Genomic DNA, 24,433 nt, shown 5'->3' on the forward strand with positions numbered 1-24,433 from the left:
AAACCATATTTCTCCTCCATCTTCCTGGGGAGCTCCTTCCAATCCGACATCTGCCCCCTGGGTCTCCCTAACCCAAATCCTGCCTCCTCACACACAGCCGCTCTGGCTGGTTTCACCCACTCCACCCAGGTAGCCCTTGTGTCCCTTCAGAGCCTGCCTCCCTCTTCCTTCCCTGTCTCTATAGCTCCTTCCAGCGGGTCTGCATGCCAGGGAGCCAACAGCCAGTCAACCCTCAGATGCCACTCCCATCCTCCATTAAATCGCAGGGCTCTGGGCCACCCCCGACCCTTCCTTCAGCCCCAGTCAGGGAGGGGCCTGTCACCCTGTGCCACTCCGCTATCTACCCTCTCACTTCTTGTCACTGGCCCAGGGCCAGGCACACAGGCCTTATCACTACACAAACACTTCCTCTTTCCCCCAATACTGGTTCTCACACAATAGGTAATCATGGTAAACTTCCTCTGATAATTTACTGAGCAAACACTCACTATGACCCTGCCCTAGGCTAAGGCCTGTGGGGAGCCCAAACCTGGTTTCCACCTTGAGAAGCCTTGAATCTGGTGGAGATGGAGCACAGAAATGAGTATCAGATGGCCTGAGGCTTTGTGGCCCAGCGTACCTGGGTTCTAATCCCACTTCTGCCCTTTATCAGTTGTCTGTACCTTGGAGCAAGTTACTTACCTTTTCTGATCCTGAGTTTCCTTAGCTGTGAAATGGAATAATGCTGTCTGGCTTGTTGTGAGAATTAACTAAGATAAGATCTGAAAATGGCCTGGCAGAGCACCTGAGATACAGACATTAGTTCCTGAGTTCCTGGGGGGGGGGGGGGGGGGTGCAGAATCTTCCAGGAGCTGGAGGAGGCTTCCTTCAGGTTGGAGAGGAATGTGGTTACAGGAGTGGCTTCCTCCAGGGATTCAATTTTGCCTTGAAAGCAAAATGCTGTAAAGAATGCCGTCTTTCTCTACTCTGTGCTGTTATGAAGTTTCGGAGTAGGTGTAGTGCCACCTTTCAGGTATAAATGGAGTAGGCCCTAGTGTTGGGGAACACAAATGGAGTACAAGACACAACACCTTTGTTTAAGGTAGGGTGGTGGTGACCAGTCATAATGTGTCCGTATGCAATAGCAAGAGAACAGTACAGGATAGGTTGATTTCCTAGGTAAGTGCTAACTCTGTGGCCACAGCCTGCGGTGGAGAGATCCCTGGGGGCCTGGAGTGGTTGGGAAATTCCTCACCATTGAGGAGTCAGTATGCAAAATCACAGCCACCCAGGCAAAGCAATCTGCGACATGTCAAGACACAGGAGTAAAAACAGTTCCCTCCGTCTGCTCCTCCATCAAAGCATGTAAGTAAGTTCAACCTCCATGTTTGGTTCTTTCTTAATACTTTATGGCTGTTGTGTTCTGGCCTGGGTTTGTAGGAAACATGAGGGAGAAAGAGGGGGCCTGAAGGGGCTGGCACTGGGAGAGGGCACTAAGGCAGGGGGGAGGGGGGCACAAAGTGATGAGCAGGGAGTAAGAGGAATTAGAAAGCTGGCTCAGGTGTCCTCCTGGCCTCCAATGGGGTGACCCAGGGAAAGGGTGATGCTGACTATCCCTCCACTGAAGGATGGTTCTAGAGAAGGACACCAAGAGGAAACATCGTGCAGTGGTGGACAGAGCCTGGCGTTTAGTGTGAGGCCAACTCAGTTCTCATGGAGCATTAGCACGACCTTGGCCCAGTGACTTTTCCTCATTGGACCTCAGTTGCCTAATTTCTAAAGGAGAATAACAACTTTTATGGAGTTTTTGTGAAGACTGTAAGTTATAGAACCCAGAGCCTGCCAGAATGCAGGTGATCAAGTTCTTTCCCTCTCTCAAGCTTCTAGGAAAGCCTTAGATATACAAGACTGACTATATTTAGAGCCTGGCTCCCTCCCCTGCCAACCCATGGTTAAATTAGAATTAAACTACTTATGCTAAAGCCTCTTCCAGTTCTCGAGAGAATTCTCCGTGTGGGCTGGGTGGGAGAGGACAGTCATTCATTTGCCTCCCGGGGACTTGTTCACTGGTGCTGGACGGCTGGGCTCTGAGCAGCACATGCAGTGGTCCCTGCATGCAAGAGCCGTTAGATGGGCCCTGCAGTGGGGTGGGGGAGAGTCCCAGAAGCCTGACAACTCCTTTCCTATGCAGGGTTCCCATTTCTGGGTTCCTTCAATCCCCTTTGCTGAGATTTGCTTTGGGTGATGGTAGGCGTGGCGATGGGGGTGAAGGGATGGGTAACTTTAGTAGAAAAAAGAGAGAGGCTGGCCCCACTAGAGTGGGTGTACAGGGAGGCTAATTTCAGCCCACCCTGAAAAAGAATGTTATAGTAACAGGATGTCTGATGCTGGAAAGCTGCCTCAGGCAGCAGCAAGAGCTTGAGTCCTGCAGCGTTCACCCAGACACAGTGATTTTCAACTCTGAATGCACATAAAATATACTGGGGAGTTTTGTAAAAAATCCCATCAGCCTGGCTCCCATCTATGAGATTCTGATTCTCTTAGCCCAGGGTGGTTGGTGGCTATGGATACTTAGAATTTGGATAACAGTGTCCCCAGGTGATTGCACTGTGCAGGTGGGGATGTGGACCAGTGTTCCCCAAGCTGGTGACTCCCCAGGCGTTCCTGTGCCTCTCTGCCAGAGCTCCTCTGTGCTCCTTTCTAACTGTGGGAGTCCGTGTGTCTGGTAGGATGTTTGTGTGGTAGTCCCAGGGACTTCTATCCTAGCTACCTGCAATCCACTCTGAGACATAGCAGCCAAAGTGATGCTTTTAAAACACAAATCAGATCCCATCCCTTCCTCACTGCAGCATCTCCAGTATGTTACATTTCAATCCCAATTCTTCATCTCAGCCAGCAGGCCCCCCCCCATTCCCTCTCACCCCCAGCCCTCCTGGCACTTGACCCTTTCTGTTCCTCAAACACATCAAGCTGCTCCTACCCTGGGCCTGGGATGCTCTTCCCCAGGCTGGTTGGTGGTTGGCTCCTTCTCATCCTCTGGGTCTCACCGGCCCCCTGAAAAAGAGAAGCCTTCCCTCACCTGCTTACTCCACGAGACACTCCTCCCCACACTCACACCTCCCTGCGCTAGCAAGGAATACTCCCCTGCTAGCAAGGAAGAGCCAGTGAGTACAGGAACTTGTCTGACTGGTTTATCACAGTGCCGGCACAAAAGGATTCTTAATAACTATTTGTTGAACAAATGAGTGAATGTGTACATAGAATATGTTTATATATGAAAATCTAGTTTTTATGTATATATACCTGTATACAATGTGATTCAAGGTCTGGAGTGGAAATGAACAGGGAAGAGGGCATCAAAGGAGAAGGGAAAGAAACATGTACTGAGCACTAACTCTGCCAGGCACCATTCTAAGGCTTTTCATACATTTAATCTACACAACAATTCACTGTTAAAATTCCAAAGATCCATGGCCATCAAGGTCCCACAGAATCAGAATCTTAGAGATAGGGGGCCAGCATTATTATCCCCATTCTACAGATAAAGAAGCTGAGGCCTAGAGAGGGCAGAAAACTTGCTTGACGTTAAACTACAAACAAGTGCCAGAGCAGGATGTAAACCTGAGTTTACTGAACTCCAAGGCTACCTTGTCATTGTATCGTTCTTGAGTCATTGCCTGTCTCCACTATTAAGGAATTAAAAAACCTCTGATGAGTGGGGCCCTAGATAGCAATGGCTATCTGGAGCTAATGGTGACTGGAGCTAATAACGGAAGGAACAGGACAGATAAGAAGGAAAGATAATTTACTAATAATTGTCTTGCCACCAGATCAATTTAAAATCAACCTCATTTCTTAATTTTATTTGTGATCAGTTAAGAATTTGCAGTCCTTTCTTTTTTTTCCTTTTGTTTATGTGTGTGTGAGTATGTGTGTGTGTGTGTGTGTGTGTGTGTGTGTGTGTGTGTGTGTGTAGGGAGAGAAAGAAATAGTATATACATATACATACACACACACACACACACACACACACACACACACATATAGTCTGCATGATTTAAGTTCCCAGAACTCAGTACTTATGAGTTAGATTTCCTGGGTCATCAGGATGTCCTGAGGGCACAAATAACCTTTCTGAACACTGAAATGCATAACCCCAAGGGTTATATAGACACAGAGATGTCTGGCCTCATTGAGCATCAGTGAGCTAGTTGGTTTGGGCCCCCTATCTTAAACCTCAAAACGTAATTTTTAGCCAAAGGAATAGAATATACCCTTAGGAATATACCTTTTAAAACATGCACAAAACCTGGTTTGTACCCAGATTCTCTGTAATCCTAGTCTCTGGGAACCATTTCTGCTCTGAGCCACAGAATGCCTTTTCTTCTTTTAAACGTCAGAGCTGGTTCTTAATTAAATCTGATCAAGATACAAGAGATGAGTTAGACATCCTCCTTATCCATAAAATGCAATCTAATAACTAGTTCACAGGGAACTGTGACACAGGGGCTTAAGCTTAGTTAGCAAGGGGCCGTTAAGTGAGATCTAAACACAATGTGGAAAATCTGTACAACAGAATGAGAAGTATGCATGCTTCATTCTGTAGACAGTGGGGAGCTGGATCGGTTAGGACTTTTCAGTTTTGGAAAACAGGAACCAATTCTGAGTTAACTGAAAAGAAAAAGGGGGCAATCTGTTGAAAGGATATTGGGGAGTTTACAGAGTTCAAGGAGGAACTGATCAGGCCAGAGGGGATCTCCAGAAGATGAACTCATGACTCAACTTTAAATCTCTCATCCCAGGATTCCCACTCAACATTCAAATTCTAGGAGAGAGTCTGATTGGCTTAGCTTAGGTCATGTGCCCACCTTAGAGGACCTACGATTGGTGTTCCTCCAGAATCTTGCAGAACAGGGGAAGGGAGACAGTACCCAAAGGAAGAGATGCTAGCCAGACAGACAAGACAAGTCTGCTTTAGTAGCCACTGGATGCTTCTGGGCATAGAAATGATGTGATCAACTTAGATCATATGTAACTGGGTGCTTGAATCAATAATTTTGTTTACTCTTTCAACAACCCAGTAATATGGGCACAGTTATTAACCCCTAATTTTGAAGGTGAGGAAAACTGCAGTTTTGAGAACTTACATGGCTTTCCCCAAGAAGTAAAGCTCTTTTTGGACACTAAATCCTGTTTCTCTTTACTACGTGATATTTCTGTCCTTTAGAGTCATTGGTTTGGCTCTAAAGTATTTAAAGAAAGAGAGAGGCAGGAGACAGGTTAGCAAGTTGTTAGAGTCAACCAACCTGGAAGGAATGAACCAGGCTGGGCCAGAAGGGAAGGGGGAAGCAACGAGACATCAGGCACAAGGGCTCAAAGAGTAGTTTGTAAACTAGACAGAACATTACAATGATTGGGGCAGCTCATTAAAAACACCCATCCTAAGAGTCCATCTCTGACCTAAACTAGAATTCGCACTGGGTGGTGACTGGGAACCTATAATTTTAAAACACACACCCATCCTACGGTGGCAATCATTTTGCAATACATAAGCATATCAACACATGGTACACCTTAAACTTACACAATGTTATATGTCAATTATATCTCTAAAGCTGCAAACAAATTCTAAAAGCACACACCAAACCCCCAGACAGGTCATTATTCTGTAGCGCCAGCTGGACACTGGATCTGTAGCTGGGCATTTGGAAATCAGTGACCTATTAGACCCTTTTTTCTAAATGTCCTCTAGTCCAGTTTCTTGTCTTATCTCTCTGCTGTTGCAGTTAAGTGTTATCAAGGTATAGATTTTGAGTAGCTGCAATTTGTGCTCATTACATTTAGAGTCATATATCGGCAGTATCTCTTCTGAGGTCCAAGGGATGTAAACAAGGAAAAGAGGTAGGGTGGCTCCTGGCTGTCCAGTGATTTCGTTAGCGTGTCTGGGACTTGTGGCTTTTGATAGGGACTCTTGGGAGATGACTCTGCCAGCTTTCCCTTTGAGGAGAATGATCCTGGGTTCTTACCCTCCCCTTCGCTATAGTAAGTCTCCATAACAAACACACCCAAGTTTGGCATTTCTGAACTTATGGCTCTGTGCTGAATACATACTGTTCCTGGAGCCAGGCTCGTTTTGCAGTTTCTCCTCCCCACCCCACCCTTTGGTCCCGCTGAGGGGCTGATCCAGCCTTGGCGTGTGAGAACCCACAAGTTCTGGGTGTTCTCTCCGGGGCATTGTAGAGAAGTATAGACTTTCAGTAATATCTGGGAGTAAAAAGAATGGTGGTCTTTGGGAGTCGGGTCTGGTGCAGGTGGGAGAACAGGCTTTATGGTCTCAGCTTTCTCCCCTCCATTTGTGTAGTGAGGGGATTCATAAGAATGAATAATTAGGAAAGGGCTTTCCTAACCTCAGTCATTTGAATACCATCCTCATGTGTTTCTTTATTGCCAGATCTGTGTGCCAGCTATCTGTTATTTACTGAATATTTTAATATTATCACTATACCTACTCTAGCCTTGCCATAAACAATATTAATATTCACGAAGTCACTGATTCACGAAATCAGATCTGATTGCTACCTGTAAATTTTCCTGTAGTACACATTAAAATAAATACACATATATTAAAATAGAGTTGGGGCGGCCAGTTAGCTCAGTTTGTTGGAGTGCGGTGCTCTTAACAACAAGGTTGCTGGTTCGATCCCCGCATGGGCCACTGTGAGCTGTGCCCTCCACAACTAGATTGAAACAACTACTTGACTTGGAGCTGATGGGTCCTGGAAAAACACACTTAAAATAAATAAAAGTTAAAAAAAAAAGTTTTTTTTAGTTGTGTAAATGTTCATCCATGTGTTAGCTAAAATTCTCCCATAGAGAGAGGGATGTGTCTCATTAGCCGTGTATGTGTCACACATTGGGAACATTATCCTGGAAAAGTCCATATACTAAGAGGCATGTGGTCCAGACCCCTCACTTCATCAGTTTGGATGTCAACCATAAGAATATTTTTTGAGATGTCTATTTAGTGGAAAACTATGCTCTTATAACCTCCTGTTACAGAAGTTAAGGGTCAGAGCGGGAAACAGAAGCCACCCAAGGTGTTTTAAGCAAGAAGGAAATTAATGATTTTATAATTTATAATATGAGAAGTGTTGGAGGACTGAGTTCCCTCTTGGAATGAATACCAGAGCACCACAAAACTGACCTGCCAGAACTGTGACTGCTCCATAATCGGAACGCGACTAACGAGACTGCTCGGTTTAAGGCTTCACCGCCACGGCTGTAATCCAGGGCTCAGGTACCCGCCTCCATCTCCCCTGCCTCCTGTCCCACTTGACACTTGTGGATCTGGGAAATGAACCCTGCGGAGGTCCAGATGTCCAAGGCCATGCTGCTGCAGATGTCCACATGGCCTTGTTACTGCTTGTCAGCAGAACATAGCCAAAGCATTAGGAAGGTGACTCCTGATTTTATTCTGCCTTGTATCTCTCATGAATGGATCTAATTGATGGAATCTAATTTGCATCATCCAGAACTCCAGCCGCAAGGGAGAATAAGAAACAGTTTATAGCTCTCTAGCTATAAAAAAAAAAAAACAACAACAGTAAAAGTGGGACTGGGTGCTGAGAGGCAATTAATTAAAAAGAATGGTGGTCTTTGGGAGTAGGGAGTAGTAATTGTATCCAACACACTGCCTGCCTGTCAGTGTCAGCTCTGCTGCTGATTCCCTGGGAACTAAGAATTCACTAAGCCAAAGGGAAAAATAAGATTGATGCACGTTCTTATACTACCATACAGTTGCTCTTGTGAATGGGAGGAGTGTGTGCGTGTGTGTGTATGTGTGCGAAGGCAGGTCTTGTGTAATCTGAAAGTATATACTTGCAAACATACCAGCTAAGTCAATAAAAGTGACCTTGGTGGCACAAATTGATGTGTCATGCCAAAAGCCTCAGTGGCACCTCGCTGACTGTAGAAGTAAAGTCCAGTAGTAGTCTTGTGTTCTGTGCCTTTTACCAGTTGACCTTAACACCCAGCATGTTCTGTGACAGTGTGACTGCCTTCCACTCTGCTCAGAGGTCTAGTAACTGAAAAGAAGCAGCCAGTCTTCCTCCCAGCCTTTCCTGTCAACAGAGCCTGGAAAGCTGTTTCCTCCTCTCCACTTACTTGAAACTTAATTTTCCTTCAAGGTCCAATTCTGTGCTACTTCCTCACCTCCTAAAACAGGCCTTTGTTCTCTCACTCTCTGCTCCCTCACTGATAAAAACTATTCCCCTCAGTTAGGACCTGGTTTCCACCCTCCCAGTCACGCTTTCAGGTCTTTGCTTCCCTGTAACCTGCTTGGGGAGGTGCACCAACCGTCTGCTCCCATTACACTGGCACTTCCATCCATAGCGTGTGAGACTGGAAGAAGGAAACCACCATCACCTCACTGCCACAGAAAAACAAGGACTTGGGAGGAGAGTGGTCTTGATTTGAGGACTGCATCTTGTACATCCTAACAAGTGGTAACACCAAAGCTTTAGCCAAATCGGCTGCTGTGCAAAAGAAGTTTGGGGGCTGGGGAAAATGGAATTGCTCTGCATATGATAAAGGGAGAAACGGGGTTGGCTTCTGATGATCAGGAAGAGATAAAGCAGTGTGAGGAGAGAAGTTAGAGAGGGAACAGAGAGGACAGAAATAAGCATCGTGAAAAACCTCTAAGAGAGGGGTACTTGGTGCTATTGGGAGGGTAATAGGGTGCATGTATCAAACTTCAGTAAGGTCTGCTGTTCCCACCAGGACCACAGGAGTGGCTTTTTATACCAAGACTGGAACTGGACTGAGCTCCAGATCTGGGCTGCCATGGGACAGAGACCCTTCACAGTGATGGTGAGACGATTTGCAGACTGCCCTAATTTGGGGGAGGGAGGAGCTTGACCATAGGAGTGACGGTGATCACCAGAAGATCAGATAAATCATGGAATGGCTATGAGAACTTCTCTGACTCTGTGGCATCAGAACAGTGCAAAGGCACACCCCCTAGGAGGCCATAGAATGTGGACTTCATTTCCACCCTCACCGCATGTCTCATGTGGAACTTGGGCTACAGACCAACGCCTCCTAGTTAGGGTTCCAAATCTCCATTCTGACCCCTAGTTCCTATAGAAGACAGAATTTCTAAAACGGTTTCTCCCCCCCAAAGAGGTCCGAATCCCCAGAACCTTTGAATATGGTATCACTCCTGAGATTGTATTATGTTATTTGACACAGTTGATCTAAGATAGGGAAATTATCCAAGTGGGCCTAATCTAATCACATGGCCGGTTAGGAGCTGAAAGCTTCCTCTGGCTGACAGCAGAAGAGGAAGTTGGAGGTTCAGAGCATGACGGAGAGTCAGAGCACTGTTGTGGGCTTTGAAGATAGAGGAGGTCACCTGAGGAATGTCGGCAGCATCTAGGAGCAGAGAGCAGACCCTGGCTAGCAGTCAGCCAGGAAACGGACTTTAGTCCTACAACCACATGGAACTGGATTTTGCCAACATCTGAATGAATTTAGAAGTGGCTTCTTCCACAGGGCCTCCAGGTAAAAGCCCAGCCTGGTTGATAATACCTTGACTTCAGCCTTGTGAGAACCTAAGCAGAGAACCCAACTGAGCTTGCTGGACTTCTCACCTACAGAACTGTCAGCTAACACGTGGTTATCTTGCTAAGCTACTAAGTTAGTAGTGATTTGTTATGCAGCAATAGAAAACTAATACACATCCCATTCCCTGTGCAGTGTTGACCTCAGCATTACTTCCTGGCTCTACAGAACTCACGTACCCTTTTATTATAGGATACTTTAGCTGGGACCCCTTCCCTTAGCCTCTCAATATTTGTCACACTTTATGGACCCTATGTGAATACAGGTAGATCTTTGAAGTGTCCTGTATGGCCTCTGATGTATCGTGTACCTCTTCCCTCCAGTTGTTTGGGTAATTACAACATTTACCTGACTGAGACTGGAGTGCCATATCTAATGGGACTGTGACATTTATTACCTATATCCCCAACACCTAGCATGGTGCGTAGCCTATAGCTGGTGCTCAATAATGTGTGCTGATGGTACTGACGCATACAGAGAGAAAATTCTCCAGTGTTGGCACTTGATGCTCTAGCCATTTGCACTGTGTGCAGTTTCCAGGAGATACCATGGTCTCTCTTGCCTCTGAGTTCCTCCACCCCTAACCTGTTTTTCTCCACCCTCACCCCTGTGCCTTCCTCCCTTTCAACTGGCTAAATCTGCTGATTCTTCAGGTCTCAGCTCAAATATGACATTTCTCTGAAAAATCTCTGGTGCCCCAGTTGGAGATTAAGCTCTCTTTTGTTCTCCAGCAATACCTCACCATCACAATTGCCTTTGTAATTGTAGTTGTCCTTTTGCTTGTCTGGAATTCCTACTGGACAGACAGTAGATTCTATGATGGTCAATATTTTTTTCTTTCTTTCTTTTGAAACCCCAGCACCTCAAACACAGGTTCTCCACAAACCTTTAGTGAGTGGCCATGCTTATTAATCACCTGGGGATCCTGTTAAAGTGCAAATTCTGATCCTTAGACCTGGGTGGGACCTGACAGTCTCCATTTCTAACATACTTTGAATAGCAAGGTAATAGGGTGGTACTCCCACCATATTGTGGCAAAAAGCTTGCATTTAAGAGAAGCTAGACAGGGTTTAGGGTGCAAATAATAGCCGTAGGACAAAATTTCTCCTGTCATTGCTAAGCTGGCTGACTCATCTACAGAGATGAAGCCAATAACCTTGGCCTTATTAGCAACTGAGCTAACAGCCACAAACCAATAAATAACAACATTTGGCTAATTTGCATTTCAAAATTATTTTCTTCCCTTGCTCATACTCTAGAGCAGGTGCTAATGAACCATGAAATGTCTAAAGCATTGGCAGGAAGGAGGAAAAGAGGCAGAGTTGACCCAGCCTGAAGAACAAAGAGCCTTAAAAACCAAGAGCTACGAAATGCAATGGGTATCCTGGATTGGATCCTAGAACAGAAAGAGGACATTCGTAGAAAAACTGGTGAAATCAGAATAAAGTAGAGAGTTTAGTTAGTGGTAATGTACCAATGTTGGTTTCTTAGTTTTGACAAATGTACTATCAGGAGAAACTGGGGAGGGGTATCTGGGAACTCACTGTATTATTCCTTGCAACTTTTCTGTAAATCTAAAATGATCCCCAAATAAAAAGAGTATTAAGAGAATTCAGAGCTAGACTATATAGGTTTTCTTTACTTTGTGTAACAGTCGTACACGTTTCTGAAAATGTAAAACAACTGCCATTGCCTTAACAGTGAAATATTAGAAATGTGTGTTCATGGGGAAAAGTCTCAGTAGCAAATCAAAGAAGTTAGAGGATGGCTGGTCTCAATGGCATATTGGCAAGACAGCATACCAGTGATACCTAGACTCTGCAGTGCTTTGCCATGCACCATGAGTTTGCTCCTGATCCTCACCTTTATTTCCTCACGAATTTCTTCTATTCTTGAGAATTTCTTGCTTCTATACTCAAGATTCAGGATATCTTTTGTCTGTTCCATTGTGTATCGATATTATCTTAAAGACTTTGTCATGGTATCACATTTTGCCTCAACTGTGTTTCCTTATATAATAGAGACGCTAGCTTGGGGAGGGCATGAACTTGAACTTATCCATTATTGCACATACAACATCTGACTGCACACTGGGCACATTGTAGATTCTTAATTAATTTGTTAGATGGGTGAATAAAGAAGGTGCTTCAGCATTTGAAGTGAATACCTGCCTAAAAAACCATGAACTTTCCGATATGCGTAGGTATATCACTTTGGTGGAACTTGATGAAATCTTCAGATCTTGTAAAAATCTTATCAACAGGCCTTTTCCAACTCTGGTGAATTCGTGGAAAGTCATGAAGATCCTTATTAATTCTTATGGAAGCCATGGCTTTGACTAACATAGTGTATAGTGAGTGTGCGCTGGTCTCAGGGGGCTGCTCCCCGGACCTGCTCTGAGGCCCGGGGTCTGGGCTGGCCACAGAGGTATCATCAGAGGCTGCGTGGTCAAAGGTCTGTGTAGTCATTGCCAGTGCCTGATTCCCTAAGGAAGCTGTTCTTCTCCCACTCCAACGTGGTGGGCAAGGAACTCACAGTTTGTCTGCCTCCCTGGTAGAACTGTGAGCCCTGCCAGGCCAATCAGAGCCTTTTCTGTGGTTTTTAAAACTTGGAGTTGGATGAGAAGGGGCTTTTTCCTTTTATAGTATGAAGTTGGGAGGATGTGATGCAAGGACAGTTGTTGGCCACCTTCCCCGCCCTATGGAGAAAATCGGCAGGAGAGAGAGGCCTCAGCTGAGATAAGGAAATGGTCAGAGAGAGAGAGACCTAACTTCCATATTTAAATGTCTGGATCCAACTATACTTGAGGCCACCTCATCCCATGAACTTCCCAGTTATGTGAGCTAACAAATGCCCTTTTTTCTTAGGCTGATTTGGGTTTCTGTCAGTTGCCATAGAAAGTTCTGCCATGGAGACTTCTATAATCCTGGAGAGAAATGTGCAAATTCCTATGTGCTCCCAATGGGGCCTGATAGCCGCTCAGCCAAGGAACCAGCTATGCGGGCCTCTGCTTGGACTGGGTGCTGTGGCAGAGATGGCCAAACTCAGGCTCTCCCTTCCATTGCATGACACTGTCACTGGGGGATGGCACCTCACCCACAGACTGCATTTCCCATCTCCTCTTACATTTAGGTGGGAACACACGGTTAGTTCTCACCAATGGAATGTGAGTGCAAGTGACGTGTCACCGCCAGGCTGGAAGGCAGTTAAGAAGCAGGGGTTTCTTCACCACTCTCTCCTTTTTGCTACCTACTAGCCAGATAAGGAGGATTCTGAAGCCCATAAGGACGGCAGAAACACAGCTAGAAGGAGATGGATCTTGCTTTCAGGCCAGGAAAACTCCCATTTGACTGTTGTGTGAGTGAGAAATAAATTTTTATTATGTTAAGCCACTGAAATGTTGGGTATTTGTTATAGCAGCTAACATTACTCTATTTCTAAGAGCTGAAGGTGATTGAGTTGAAGATTTTGTAGGTAGGAAGAGTCACAAGCAGAGCTTAAGAGAGAGGAACCAAGAGTTGAAATAAGAGCTGAACACTAAGGTCAAGTCCAAGGAATGATTTCAAAGATGGAAACAGGAGACAAAGTTGAAGGATGAGCAATCAGGTGAGCCCTGAAAGAAGTAGTGAGTGGGGAATAAGAGCAGGGACAGATACAAAGTGAGAGCAAACCAAGCAGGGGTGCCTGTAGCTTGGTTTTGTGGCTGCCAGCAGCATGGAACAGGGGGGTGCGATTGCCTGATTTAAAGGGGCAGAGGCAGGAAGCACAGGTAACCTGGGGGAATGGTGCCAGGTGTCCAGCCAGGGTGTTGAGTCGAATACCCAAACAGGAAATCAGTTAGGACATCAGAATCTCCAACGCTTGGGAACATGTTGGGATATAAAACAGGAAACAGGTCAAGGCAAGTGGTTTAGAACTAATGACTGAGGTATTTTGGGAGCCTCATTCTCTGTGGAGTCTTGGGATGTGCCTAGCAGGTAAAGTAAAGGAAGGTAGAAAGATAGGTGGGGAGAGGGCCAAGGAAAGGGCACATGTCCTGTCCAAAGGGGGCTGCTGCTGCTCAGCTCCTGTGGATTATTGCCATGTGTACATGCAGCCCCAACGTCTTCAGATCTTCCAATTTTTCAAGAAAAGCAGGAAATCCGGATTTTTTTTTTCCTGGTGAAATCTGATTTTTTAATGCTGGCAGCTAATTCAAAATTGTAAAAAACACCGTGTAGGCCAAACAAAACCCATTCACAGGCTGAATTGGCCCCCTGGCAGCCAGCTTCTGGACTCCAGCTTAAAGGAAATGGGCAGAACCAAAAGCATGCAAAAAACAAAAACAAAAAACATGAAAATCATTCCCAGTTTCCTCTGATTTCCAAAGCATCACAAAGTACTACAAAAACAAGAGCTTTGCGACAACTGTTCACAAAAACATAGCACATTTGGTCTTCCAGAAAGCTACGGGCTTCTGGAAGTTGTCAGAAATCTACCTGGTAGTTCCCCAAATCTGTTTCGGTTTCCTCAAAATTGGATCTACAACTTTGATAGAGTGAGCTAGTTTTCTTTAATCTCTCTATCAGGTACATCGGTTTTTAGGCATACTTTCTTTTCTGAAACCCATCAACTCTATCTTGACAGCTGGGTTTCCAGTAAAAGCAATCATCTAAGTGAGACAATTTAGAGAAACAGTACTTGAGCCAAATGAGAGTTCGGCTAACTAAATTTTATGATAGGAAATGCTTCCAGGCTAAAAACCTCAAAAAGTGATCAAAGGCTTTCAAAGACTGATTCCAACTAGTTTAGCTTATTAATCTTGGCCTGTGTCCGAGCCAGGGCCATGCTCAGAGGATGTGGCCAATGCAGAATTTTTTTAAAAATGTGGTCCTTTAGAGGGTATGTATCGACATTACTAGCTGCTGAATTATTCATTTTTGGTACCCCAACTTTGTGTCTTGCTCAAGGCTTTGCACATCCCAACTGCCCTGTCTGCCCAGGACTGAGATGTTTATGGGATGTGGGACTTTCAGTACTAAAACCGGGATAGCCTTGGGCAAACTAGAACAGTTGTACATCCCAGGGTCATTTTCTCAGGGTTCATGCCGTGAAGATTTGACAGTTTTTGACTGTCCCTTAAAAACAAACCAAAAGAAAACCAAAAAAAACACCAACTCTCTCTCCTCAACTGCAACAGTGCTGTGCTCTCTTGATTGTCTTCCTGTTTCTCTAATTGTTCTTAATCATCTCCTTTGCTGCATTCTCTTCCTCCTCTCACCCCTCAACTATGAATTACACCTCAACATCTGCTCCTTGGGCTTCTGTTCCATTTTCTGCCCCTCTCAATGGACTCATTGTTACATGAAAATTTCCACTTTTAGATCTTGAGCTCACGTTCTCACCTGAGACCCAACTCTCCACGTCCAACAAATTCATGAACATTTTCCCCTGGGATGTTCTTGATAATCTCACGTCCTGAGTCATTATCTTCCAGTCCGATTCAGGACCCACTCCCTCACCTACAGTGTTTCCCCAAAAACAAGACCTAGCCGGACCATCAGCTCTAATGCGTCTTTTGGAGCAAAAATTAATACAAGACCATATTAATTTTTGCTCCAAAAGACGCATTAGAGCTGATGGTCCGGCTAGGTCTTGTTTTTGGGGAAACACGGTAGTGTCCTCTACCATCAGAGACAACACATTCTTTTTAAGTCTTTAGTCTCAAAATCCTAAACTAATCCCAAATTCACATCCATGCACTATGTGTGTATCCACAGCAGCTACCATACTGTTGGGCACATTGGAAGGGTACAGTACATGCTTGGTGAATCAAATCAGATCCTGGGAAAGGATTCCAAGGAGGAGGACATCTAACAGCAACATACCAGAAGCTCAAGATATCCAAGTAAGTACCGAGGATTTGTAGGGAGAAGCAAAGCGAAGATCTGGCAGATGTGATCATTGCAGACATAGTTAATTCAAGTCTTCACTGATGCAACCATAGACATTTGACCACCTATTAGTTAAATTAACTCAAGTGTTATTACATTTGTAGTTCACTTTGTATTGTGTTGATACACTTTCTGGCATGGTCAAAGCTATTTTTAAGGTTCCAAACAATTATAAGGGTTAACAAGACAAATACGGATTCCACTTTTTGCTTTATTTGCTGGGTTCTTGATAAAAGAGTCTGTCTTTAATCACCAAATGCTCAGAATCAGACCAAAGCTAGTGGCCAGAATCCAAGCCTTTCACTTTCCTATCCTCTACCCTTTCCCACATTTTTTTTTTTTTTCTTGTACTTATAAGACAATCACTTAAAAAATACTTCTAAGGGGCACACAGGTAACCCAGTTGGTTAGAGTGCAAGCTCTGGGCAACAGGACTGCCGGTTCGATTCCCACATGGGATAGCAAGCTGCGCCTTCCACAACTAGAATGAAGTCAATGAGCTGCTGCTCAACTCCAGGGTGGCCAGATGCCTCAGTTGGTTGGAGCACCGGCTCTCAATCACAAGGTTGCCGGTTCGATTCCTCAACTCTCACAACTCGTGCAACTAACAACGGCAACTGGACCTTGGAGCTGAGCTGCGCCCTCCAAAGTAAGATTGAAAGGACAAGTTGACTTGGAAAAGTCCTGGAAGTACACACTGTTCCCCAATAAAGTCCTGTTCCCCTTCCCCAATAAAAATCTTTAAAAAATAAAAAAAAATAAAAAGCTTTTGAAATAGAGCTATACCATGTTCTGATGGGAAGTGGTAGCTTGGAAACATGGCTCTTATCTTTAGGAAAATTTTCCTCCCAGTGGTCTTCCTTTTTAGATATCCCAAGTCTGGGGATTTTCCCAGAACGCGTTTCTTTGCATCTGTAAAGCAGAGAACACATCTTAGAGCAGAGTTTCCCAACCTTGGCACTATTGACATTTGGGGCTGGATAATTCTTTGACAGGGGTGGGTGCTATCCTGTGCATTGTGGGATGTTTAGCAGCCTCTACCCACTGGATGCCAGCTGTACACAAACACCCCCTCCAGTTGTGACAACCAAAAATATCACCAGACGTTCCCAAATTTTTCCTGGGGATGGGGGATGAGGGGGTGGGCAAAGTGCCCGTGGTTAAAATTCATTGCACTTGATTCTTTTACTCAGAAACAAAAATGAGACCTGTTTATCTGCATTCCTGAAGTGTCTCTTTGTTCTTTGAGTCTCTTCAGGCCATGTTTCCCCAGCCTGTTTTTCATCCCAGAGCAGAGAGGAGAGGATTATCTCCAGGCAGGGCCCAACGCTGGACTTGACAGGCCATCTATCAAGGAAGCTGTAATGTTACCTCATCTGAGCAAATTCTCCATTAAAAGGTCACCCTGCACTACCTGGCTCTAAGGTTAGTTACCTTTCCTTAGGGACACGGGATGGAGCAGGGTGCTGGAGAAGGAAGAAGGATGGCTGGGATCTGAGGCACCATCAGAATGGGGGGCCTGAGTCAGCAGAGTCTGGGGATTTCCAGGGGGAACTGTGTAGACAGAATTCCCCCTGGATGATGGTCTAGACAGGGCTCACCCTTCCCTCTGCTCACCAGGGCCTTTTGCTTCCCCTTTAGGAAGAGGAAACACCAAGGGTGTTTATTTTGGGGCTGAGAATCTGTTGTGAATAAGCCCGAGGATGGACAGCAGGACAAGTCATCCCCCAAGTGGGACATTTCAGGAAACGGGCCGCAGTCCTCCATCGTGCTCCAAGGGGGCCGTTAGATCAGTTAGGAAAAGAAAGGAAGGACAACGCCTGAGATTAAGTCCAGTAAACAAGCAAATGTAACTTAAAAGCAGATTCGAATTCTTGCTAATTTTCCCAATCTTAAAAAAAAAAAAAATGTTAAAATAATATAAGCCTATAGCCATTGACAGCCATCATTGAAGTGGCTTCCACGTGGTAATTAACATGAAGAGCTGGATTCATATTCTCCATACTATTAAATAATTTTTTTCCACTTAAAAATCTGTCTTCTAAACATTATTTCATGTGAATGATTGTATATGCTCTTTATCATTTGGAAGGATTAAAAAGTTTTTCTGTGGTCCAAATATGCCATAATTATTTTACCTAAAATCTATGCCTAAACATTTTAGTTATTTCCATTTTTGCCATTATAAACTATGCCTGCAAATGAACATATTTGTACGTACATATACTTTTCCCAACTGCAGTCTCTAAAATTTTTATTCATTTCCTTCCTTTTTTTCCCACCGTCTTTCTTTCTTTCTTGTACCCTTCTCCACCCAAACAGATGTTGACGACACGGTATATATTTTTCTACACCTTTCTCTATGCCCAAGCAATGATGTACAGTCTACTGACACACACAAGGGGCTGATTTGTTTGGTCATCTGGTTGTGAGTAATGGAATACTGCTCCATATTCTCAGTGACATGGTTTTCTCCATTGATGAAAAACCCTCTATTTCTAGCCACAGTTTCTTTCCTAGGTGTGAACACCCATGGGGTCAGGAGATCTGAGAACTTTCTCTTGCTGTGTCTTACGGTGCTACTTGGGGGCTTTGGATAGAGGCTATCGCTGCCTCAGACTTTTACTTTCCCCGCCTATGAAATAGGAGTATGCTACTGCCTCATCTACTTTACAAAATTACTCCGAGCAAATTCTCTAGAGAGTATATATGCATTTATACAAAGCAAACTTTTACTGGTCAGCCATGGCAGCCAAGGAACAGTGTCTTTTATTTGCTGTTTTCCAAACATTCCTGGTACTTCGCTGTTTCTGTGCCTTTGCTTATGCCATTCGCCTTGCCCCTGAATACCCTGCCACCTGCTCCCGTATCCACATCCTGCCCACCCCTCCAGCCCCAGTTCAAATGCCCTTTCTCGTGTGTAATTGTCTCTGATGCGTCTAGCTGGAAGCCATCTCTTCCTCGTCAAGATCCTTTATTTTTTGCATCATTCACTTATTTCCTTGCAGTATTCTTCTTTAATTTTTTTTTTTAATCTGAATTTTAAAGCTCCTGAGGACAGGAACTGTATTTTATATGTCTTGGATTACCATCGGGTCCAGCAGTAATACCTGTTATTCACTCAAATATTTGCTGAATACAGGCATGAATGAAATGAATTCTCTCTAATATCACTTGCTCACAAACGTTCCCCACGGAGACGGTTTCGGGAACAGATTAGAATCGTGGAAGATTGTACACTCTTTGAAAGAAAGATATTTTAGAGATTCTTTAACTATATAACATTTTGTCTTTATTAGAAAACACTGCCTTGTGGAAAACACAGAAAAGCCCAAAAATAAGTGAAAACCACTCATCGTTTATCCACCCAGAGAAAATTCACCTTTAGCATTTTAGTGTATGTCTCTTTTGTCTTTCTATGCATATGCGTAATTATAAAACATATGTGTGTATACCTGTGTGCTTGTGTGTATACACACATACATAGGTAACTTAAAAAAAGAAAAAGATTAGCACTTGTGCTCTGTTGGGGAGGGGGATCGATGAGAGGAACAACTCTCGGATACCCTGGTCCCTGCTGTAGGTTCTAGTTCTAGGAGGGCCAGATGCATTTCCCCTAAGGGCAAGTGGAGGCAAGTTACGAGGGCCATGGTGCTTACTCAGTCATTGAGGGGCAGGGAGGAACTCTGAGCAGAGAGCAGTGGGTCCCTCGGGGTCCTGCTTCTCTGGGTCCCACAGGGACAGAGGGGCAGTGCCTAAGGTCTCCCTCTCTTCTTGCCCCCCTCTCATGAAGTCCAGGTCCCCCAGGAGGTCTGGGTCTCACTCATCTAAGAAAACTATAGCCCTAGGGCCACAATTTCCCTATTGTCCCAGCCCTTCCTATTGGAAGCACCAAAAGTACAAGAATTACCCAACAAGTGAGTGGGTAAACCAGTTCTCCCTGGAGACTGTAACACTCCCAGGGGAGGGACGGAAGTACACCCACTCCCCAGGATGAATCCTCAGGCTGATGAGTTGAGAGGTGTGTTTAGGGTTGGGACAACAGGGAAACACACGTTCTTGTGTGTTGACTCTCTGTGCCAGACACTGCTGACCCTTGACACACTTTTGCATTCAACCTTCAAAAGAAACCCTCAAGATGGTATGACCATGCCCACTGGACAGAAGAGGAAACTGAGGCTGGTGTGGAAGCCTCTAAAAGAAAACAATTTGAGCCTAGCAGACTCTACTTGGTGTCATGTATGGCCACACTGCTGTTCACTCAGTGGCACTTCCTGATCACCTCCTCCCCTGCCACTGATGCCTAGTGACCTTTCTCTTGTAGCAGGAATCTTTCCCTCATCTCCACATCCAGTCCCTCAGCAAGACCCATTGACTCTGGCTCCAAAATCCCTCCTGGGTCTTCCCATTGTCCTTGCTCTCACCCTGGTCTAAAGCACCACCATTCTCTCCTAAGCTACTGCAATTGTGCTGCTGCTCCCTCATAGTGTATCATTCACTCCACAGCTCAAATGAGCTTTTAAACAAATCGTAGCACCCCACCCTGCCCCTTAAAAGCCTCTAATGGATGCCCAACAAACATTCAAGAAAACCCAAACTCTTTGCCTTGTCTTACAAAGTCCCATAGGATGTGGCCTGCCTGCTCCTCAGACCTCAGCTGCTGCCACTTTGCCCCCAGCCTCCTCAGCGAGCCACACCGCCCTTCTCTCCGTTCCTCCGACAGTTAAGCCGCCCCACCTCAGGGACACTGCAGTTGCTTTTCTTTATATCTGGACCACTTTCTCCCCTCAGCTGCCATTCTAGTTCCTTCTTGCCATTCAGAACTCTGTTTGAATGTCACTTAAGCACTTGCTATCACCTCGTCTGGTTTAATGATCTGCACAGATCTTAGTACTATGGGGTACTTTTAAAATGTCATCATCCATTGATTGATTGATTCATTCATTCATTCATTCATTCACTTTATCCTCCCCAGTACCAACAGTGCCTGGCATATAGTGGCTGCTCAATACGTCTTTGTTGAGTTAATTTGTGAATAAATGACACTTTTCTCTAATTAATTAATGCAATAAACATTTATCATCTCTTAGGGGTCAGACGGTAAGCTAAGGGCTATGTGAAAAGTAAAGATGAACAAGACATCCCAACCCTCAAGACGTGTTTAATTTATGACGTCTGAGGTGTGCTTTAAAATAATCTAGGGGAAAAACAGGTTAGAACAGATGACAGAAAGCTGGCCAAATATTGATGACTGTCGAGGCAACCTGATGGGAAAAGGGGGATTATTATATTATTCTCTTGACTTTTGTGTATCTTTGAAAATGTCCAAAATAAAAAGGTTTTTTGTTGTTGTTGTTGTTGTTGAAAGAAGCTTAAGATCAACATGGGGAGAAATGTACAGAAATAACTACTTCGCTGCAGACTGTTGAGCATGCTATGAATGAGCGAGCTTGTTAGTGAATAAACATTTATTACATTGAGCATCTAGTGTGAGCCAGGCACTGGCTAACTGCCAGGGATATAATGATAAACGAGACACAGAGGGCCTGCTTTCATGCAGCATACAGTCTACCTTATAGACATAGGGACAGCTGCTGAATAAAAGGAGAAACACAGGGAGAGGGTGTAACAGAGAACACTCACTTGGTCTGGATTTCAGGAAAGTGAAGGGGATGAAGGGCGATCAGAAACAGCCTTCCAAGCAGAGGGAACAGCTTGCACAATGGTTCGGCAGCGTGAAAGAGCACGGCACATCCCAGGGACCGAGAAAGCCAGGATTCTAGGGCAGACAGAGCAAGGAGGAAAGTGGAGAGAGATAAAGCCGGACCAGTGAGTAGGTGCCAGACCCCACAGGGATGGGAAGGGCCTGTTACACATTTAGACTTGATCCTCTACCACTAAAGGAGGATGCGGGAAGCTTTCTTAAAGTAAGCGACCTATGAACTGGGCTTTGAAGGTTGGGGAGAATTGCAACAGGCAACGGAAGCCCCCAAAAGCATTCCTGGTGAAAGCAACCAAGTGAACTCTGATCTGGAAGGAGAGAGTTCAAGGTATTGAGGAAATAGTGGACGGCCCAGCATGGGAGGGGCTCATGATACATGCGGGGTGTAGGGAGCAATAAGCCAAGATAGGGAAGTCAGAGCCGCGTGCCAGACATGGTATGCTGAGGAGTTCGGACTTTATTCCTCAGACAATGGGGAGCCACTGAAGACTTGTTGATCGTTGGACAGATGTGATCAGTGCTGCCCTTAGGAAGGATGGATTTGATGGGGAATGCAGGCAAGAGATTATTTACATGAGAGGAAATGTGTGTCTGACTTTAACAGTCAACACCTTATTGAGCACGTACTATATGTTCCAGGCATTGTACTGAAAGCTGGAGATGCAGAGGACGAAGGGACTGCTCTGTCCTGCGCCATGGAGCTCATAGATGGCTAAAAGGACAATGACAATACAGTGTGATGACACGACCGAGATGTTATGGAAACCCTTAAGAAATGGGACCACTGAATTCTCCCTGAAGTGGGGGGCAGTGGTCAGGAAAGCCTTTCCTGAATGAAAAAAAAGCCTTCCTGAGCCTTTCTTGAGGGATGAGAAAGATGGAGAGCAGCATTCCAGGCAGCAGCAGCACGTGTAGAAAAGTTTAGAAATCTGAGAGCTCTGGGGAAGCCAGTGCTGTGTCTACAGAAGGACAGGCAGGTGAGCAGGACACAGCAAACTAGTTCTTTCCAATGTTAAGGTAATGGGAAGTAATTATCCCAACTTCTCCACTTTGTGCCCACAGCCCTGGGGGTGGGTGGGAGAGCCTTTCTATAGTTGCTACCTCAGTGATAGCTCAGCATTTTCTTTGTCTTTTCAGTGTCCTAGTTGACAACTTTAGACTTAGTAAACAATTGATCTGAAATTAATCTTAAATGAGCTCGGTTAGAAGAGCTGGTGTGGTGTCCGTTCCCTGGGTGGCCCCTGACTGATCGTAAGGGCTTGAGGGATTTTAAGAGGAGATTTTACATTTTAGAAAGATCTCCCGGGGCCGGCCTGGTGGCTCAGGCGGTTAGAGCTCCATGCTCCTGACTCCGAAAGCTGCCGGTTCGATTCCCACATGGGCCAGTGGGCTCTCAACCAGAAGGTTGCTGGTTAAACTCCTCGAGTCCCACAAGGGATGATGGGCTCCACCCCCTGCAACTAAGATTGAACACAGCACCTTGAGCTGAGCTGCTGCTGAGCTCCCGGATGGCTCAGTTGGTTGGAGCACGTTCTCTCAACCACAAGGTTGCCGGTTTTGACTCCCGCAAGGGATGGTGGGCTGTGCCCCCTGCAACTAGCAATGGCAACTGGACCTGGAGTTGAGCTGCGCCCTCCACAACTAAGACTGAAAGGACAACTTGAAGCTGAATGGCACCCTCCACAACTAAGATTGAAAGGACAACAACTTGACTTGGAAAAAAGTCCTGGAAGTACACACTGTTCCCCAATAAAGTCCTGTTCCCCTTCCGCAATAAAATCTTTAAAAAAAAAAAAAAAAAGAAAGAAAGATCTCCCTCGGGACAATTATGAAGAATGAAGCCAGAGTCAGGAAGTCAGTTCAGTATTGCAGGGGAGATAAGAGGACAGCCTGAAATGCAGACTGCAGAATGGACATAGAAAGGAGGGAGACAGTCAAGAGAGACTAAGGAAATAGAATTCACAGAAGATAGAGACCCATTGGGAGGTTTGCTGAAGCTTCTGGGTTTGCATGGTGGTAGCGTTGAGTCTGAGGGGCTATGGAACCACCGGGTAGAAATGTTCCAGAAGCAGCTGTATAAACAAAGCTGTGGTCAGGAGAGGGGTGTGAATCGGACAGATGGGTTAGGAAATCAACAGAGAGTGGTTGTGGTTGAGGTCCTGGATGAGATCACCCAGACAGCATGTGGAGGAGGATGAGAGAAGAGGGCTCAGGGTGGAACCCTTGGAATCCCAACACTTGGGAGATGGGCTGAGGAAGAAGAACCCACAGGGAATTTGAAGAGAAGCCTGGGAACCACAAAAATGGTGGAGGGAGGACCATGCAGGGCATTCATAGGGAGGATGGAGCCAGGGTACCCTAGGGAGGTAGACTTGTCAAGGGCTCTCTGTTATAGCCACAGAGATACATATGTATTTTTAAAGTAATTCCTTCTCATAAGTTTGGAATATTAAGCAGAAACTTTCCCACATCAATCCTGGTGCCCCCAGGTGACCTGGCCCAACCCTTCACCATTGTCCAAGTGCGTCAGGACAAGCCACCTGGCAGGAAGGAGCCAGGTGGAGCAGAGAGCAGCCAGTCTTACAGTCAATAAGCAGTGATAAGGCCAGATATGTGGCAATATCAAATAATCAAGAACCAGCGTCATCTCAGGCAGCAGTCAACTGTCTCTAGCTGGGAAACAAGGAAGGGTGGAGGGGTGTCCCAGACACTTGGGAGGCACAGTGGGAGGGGCACACATTTATGGAGTGGGCCAGGTGCTGTGCTAGGTTCTTTCCATGTTATCCCAATTAACCTTCCCAACAGCCCTGCCCCTTTCAAAGATAAGAAAGCTGAGGCTCAGAGAGGTTGAATAATGTACCTAAGGTCACACAGTAACTGGGCAACCTAAGATTTGAATCCAGAAGGCTAAAGCCTGTGCTGTCTCAAATGAGCCCTTTATCTCCAACTAAATCTATTTCCCTGATAACCTGAAGGGCTACTTTCTTTAATTTGGGGGCACTGATACGAAACTTCCCCTTGAAGCTTGAGCTGAGTGATGGCTCAGCGCCCAAGCAGCAGCCCGACTTAGTGTTGTACATGACTAGTTACTGCTGGCACTTGCTTCCCAACCAGACTTCCTGTTTCATCATTCACACCTATTGTCTCACTCCTGGGTTTCTTGCCAAATGCCTTCCTT

General features: G+C 45.3%; 1 long non-coding RNA gene across 1 annotated transcript; it reads left to right on the forward strand.

The window, feature by feature from the left end:
• The first annotated feature begins 115 nt into the window (after positions 1-115).
• Positions 116-22,645, forward strand: LOC148758702 (uncharacterized). The gene is made up of 4 exons (XR_016020909.1): positions 116-1,344; positions 15,360-15,487; positions 16,783-16,958; positions 17,175-22,645. It is a non-coding gene; the product is annotated as an uncharacterized LOC148758702 (long non-coding RNA).
• The last annotated feature ends 1,788 nt before the right edge of the window (positions 22,646-24,433 follow it).

The sequence above is a fragment of the Rhinolophus sinicus genome, chromosome 3, assembly GCF_057876585.1.
Source record: "Rhinolophus sinicus isolate RSI-liver-muscle chromosome 3, RSI-T2T, whole genome shotgun sequence".
Lineage (NCBI taxonomy): Eukaryota > Metazoa > Chordata > Mammalia > Chiroptera > Rhinolophidae > Rhinolophus > Rhinolophus sinicus.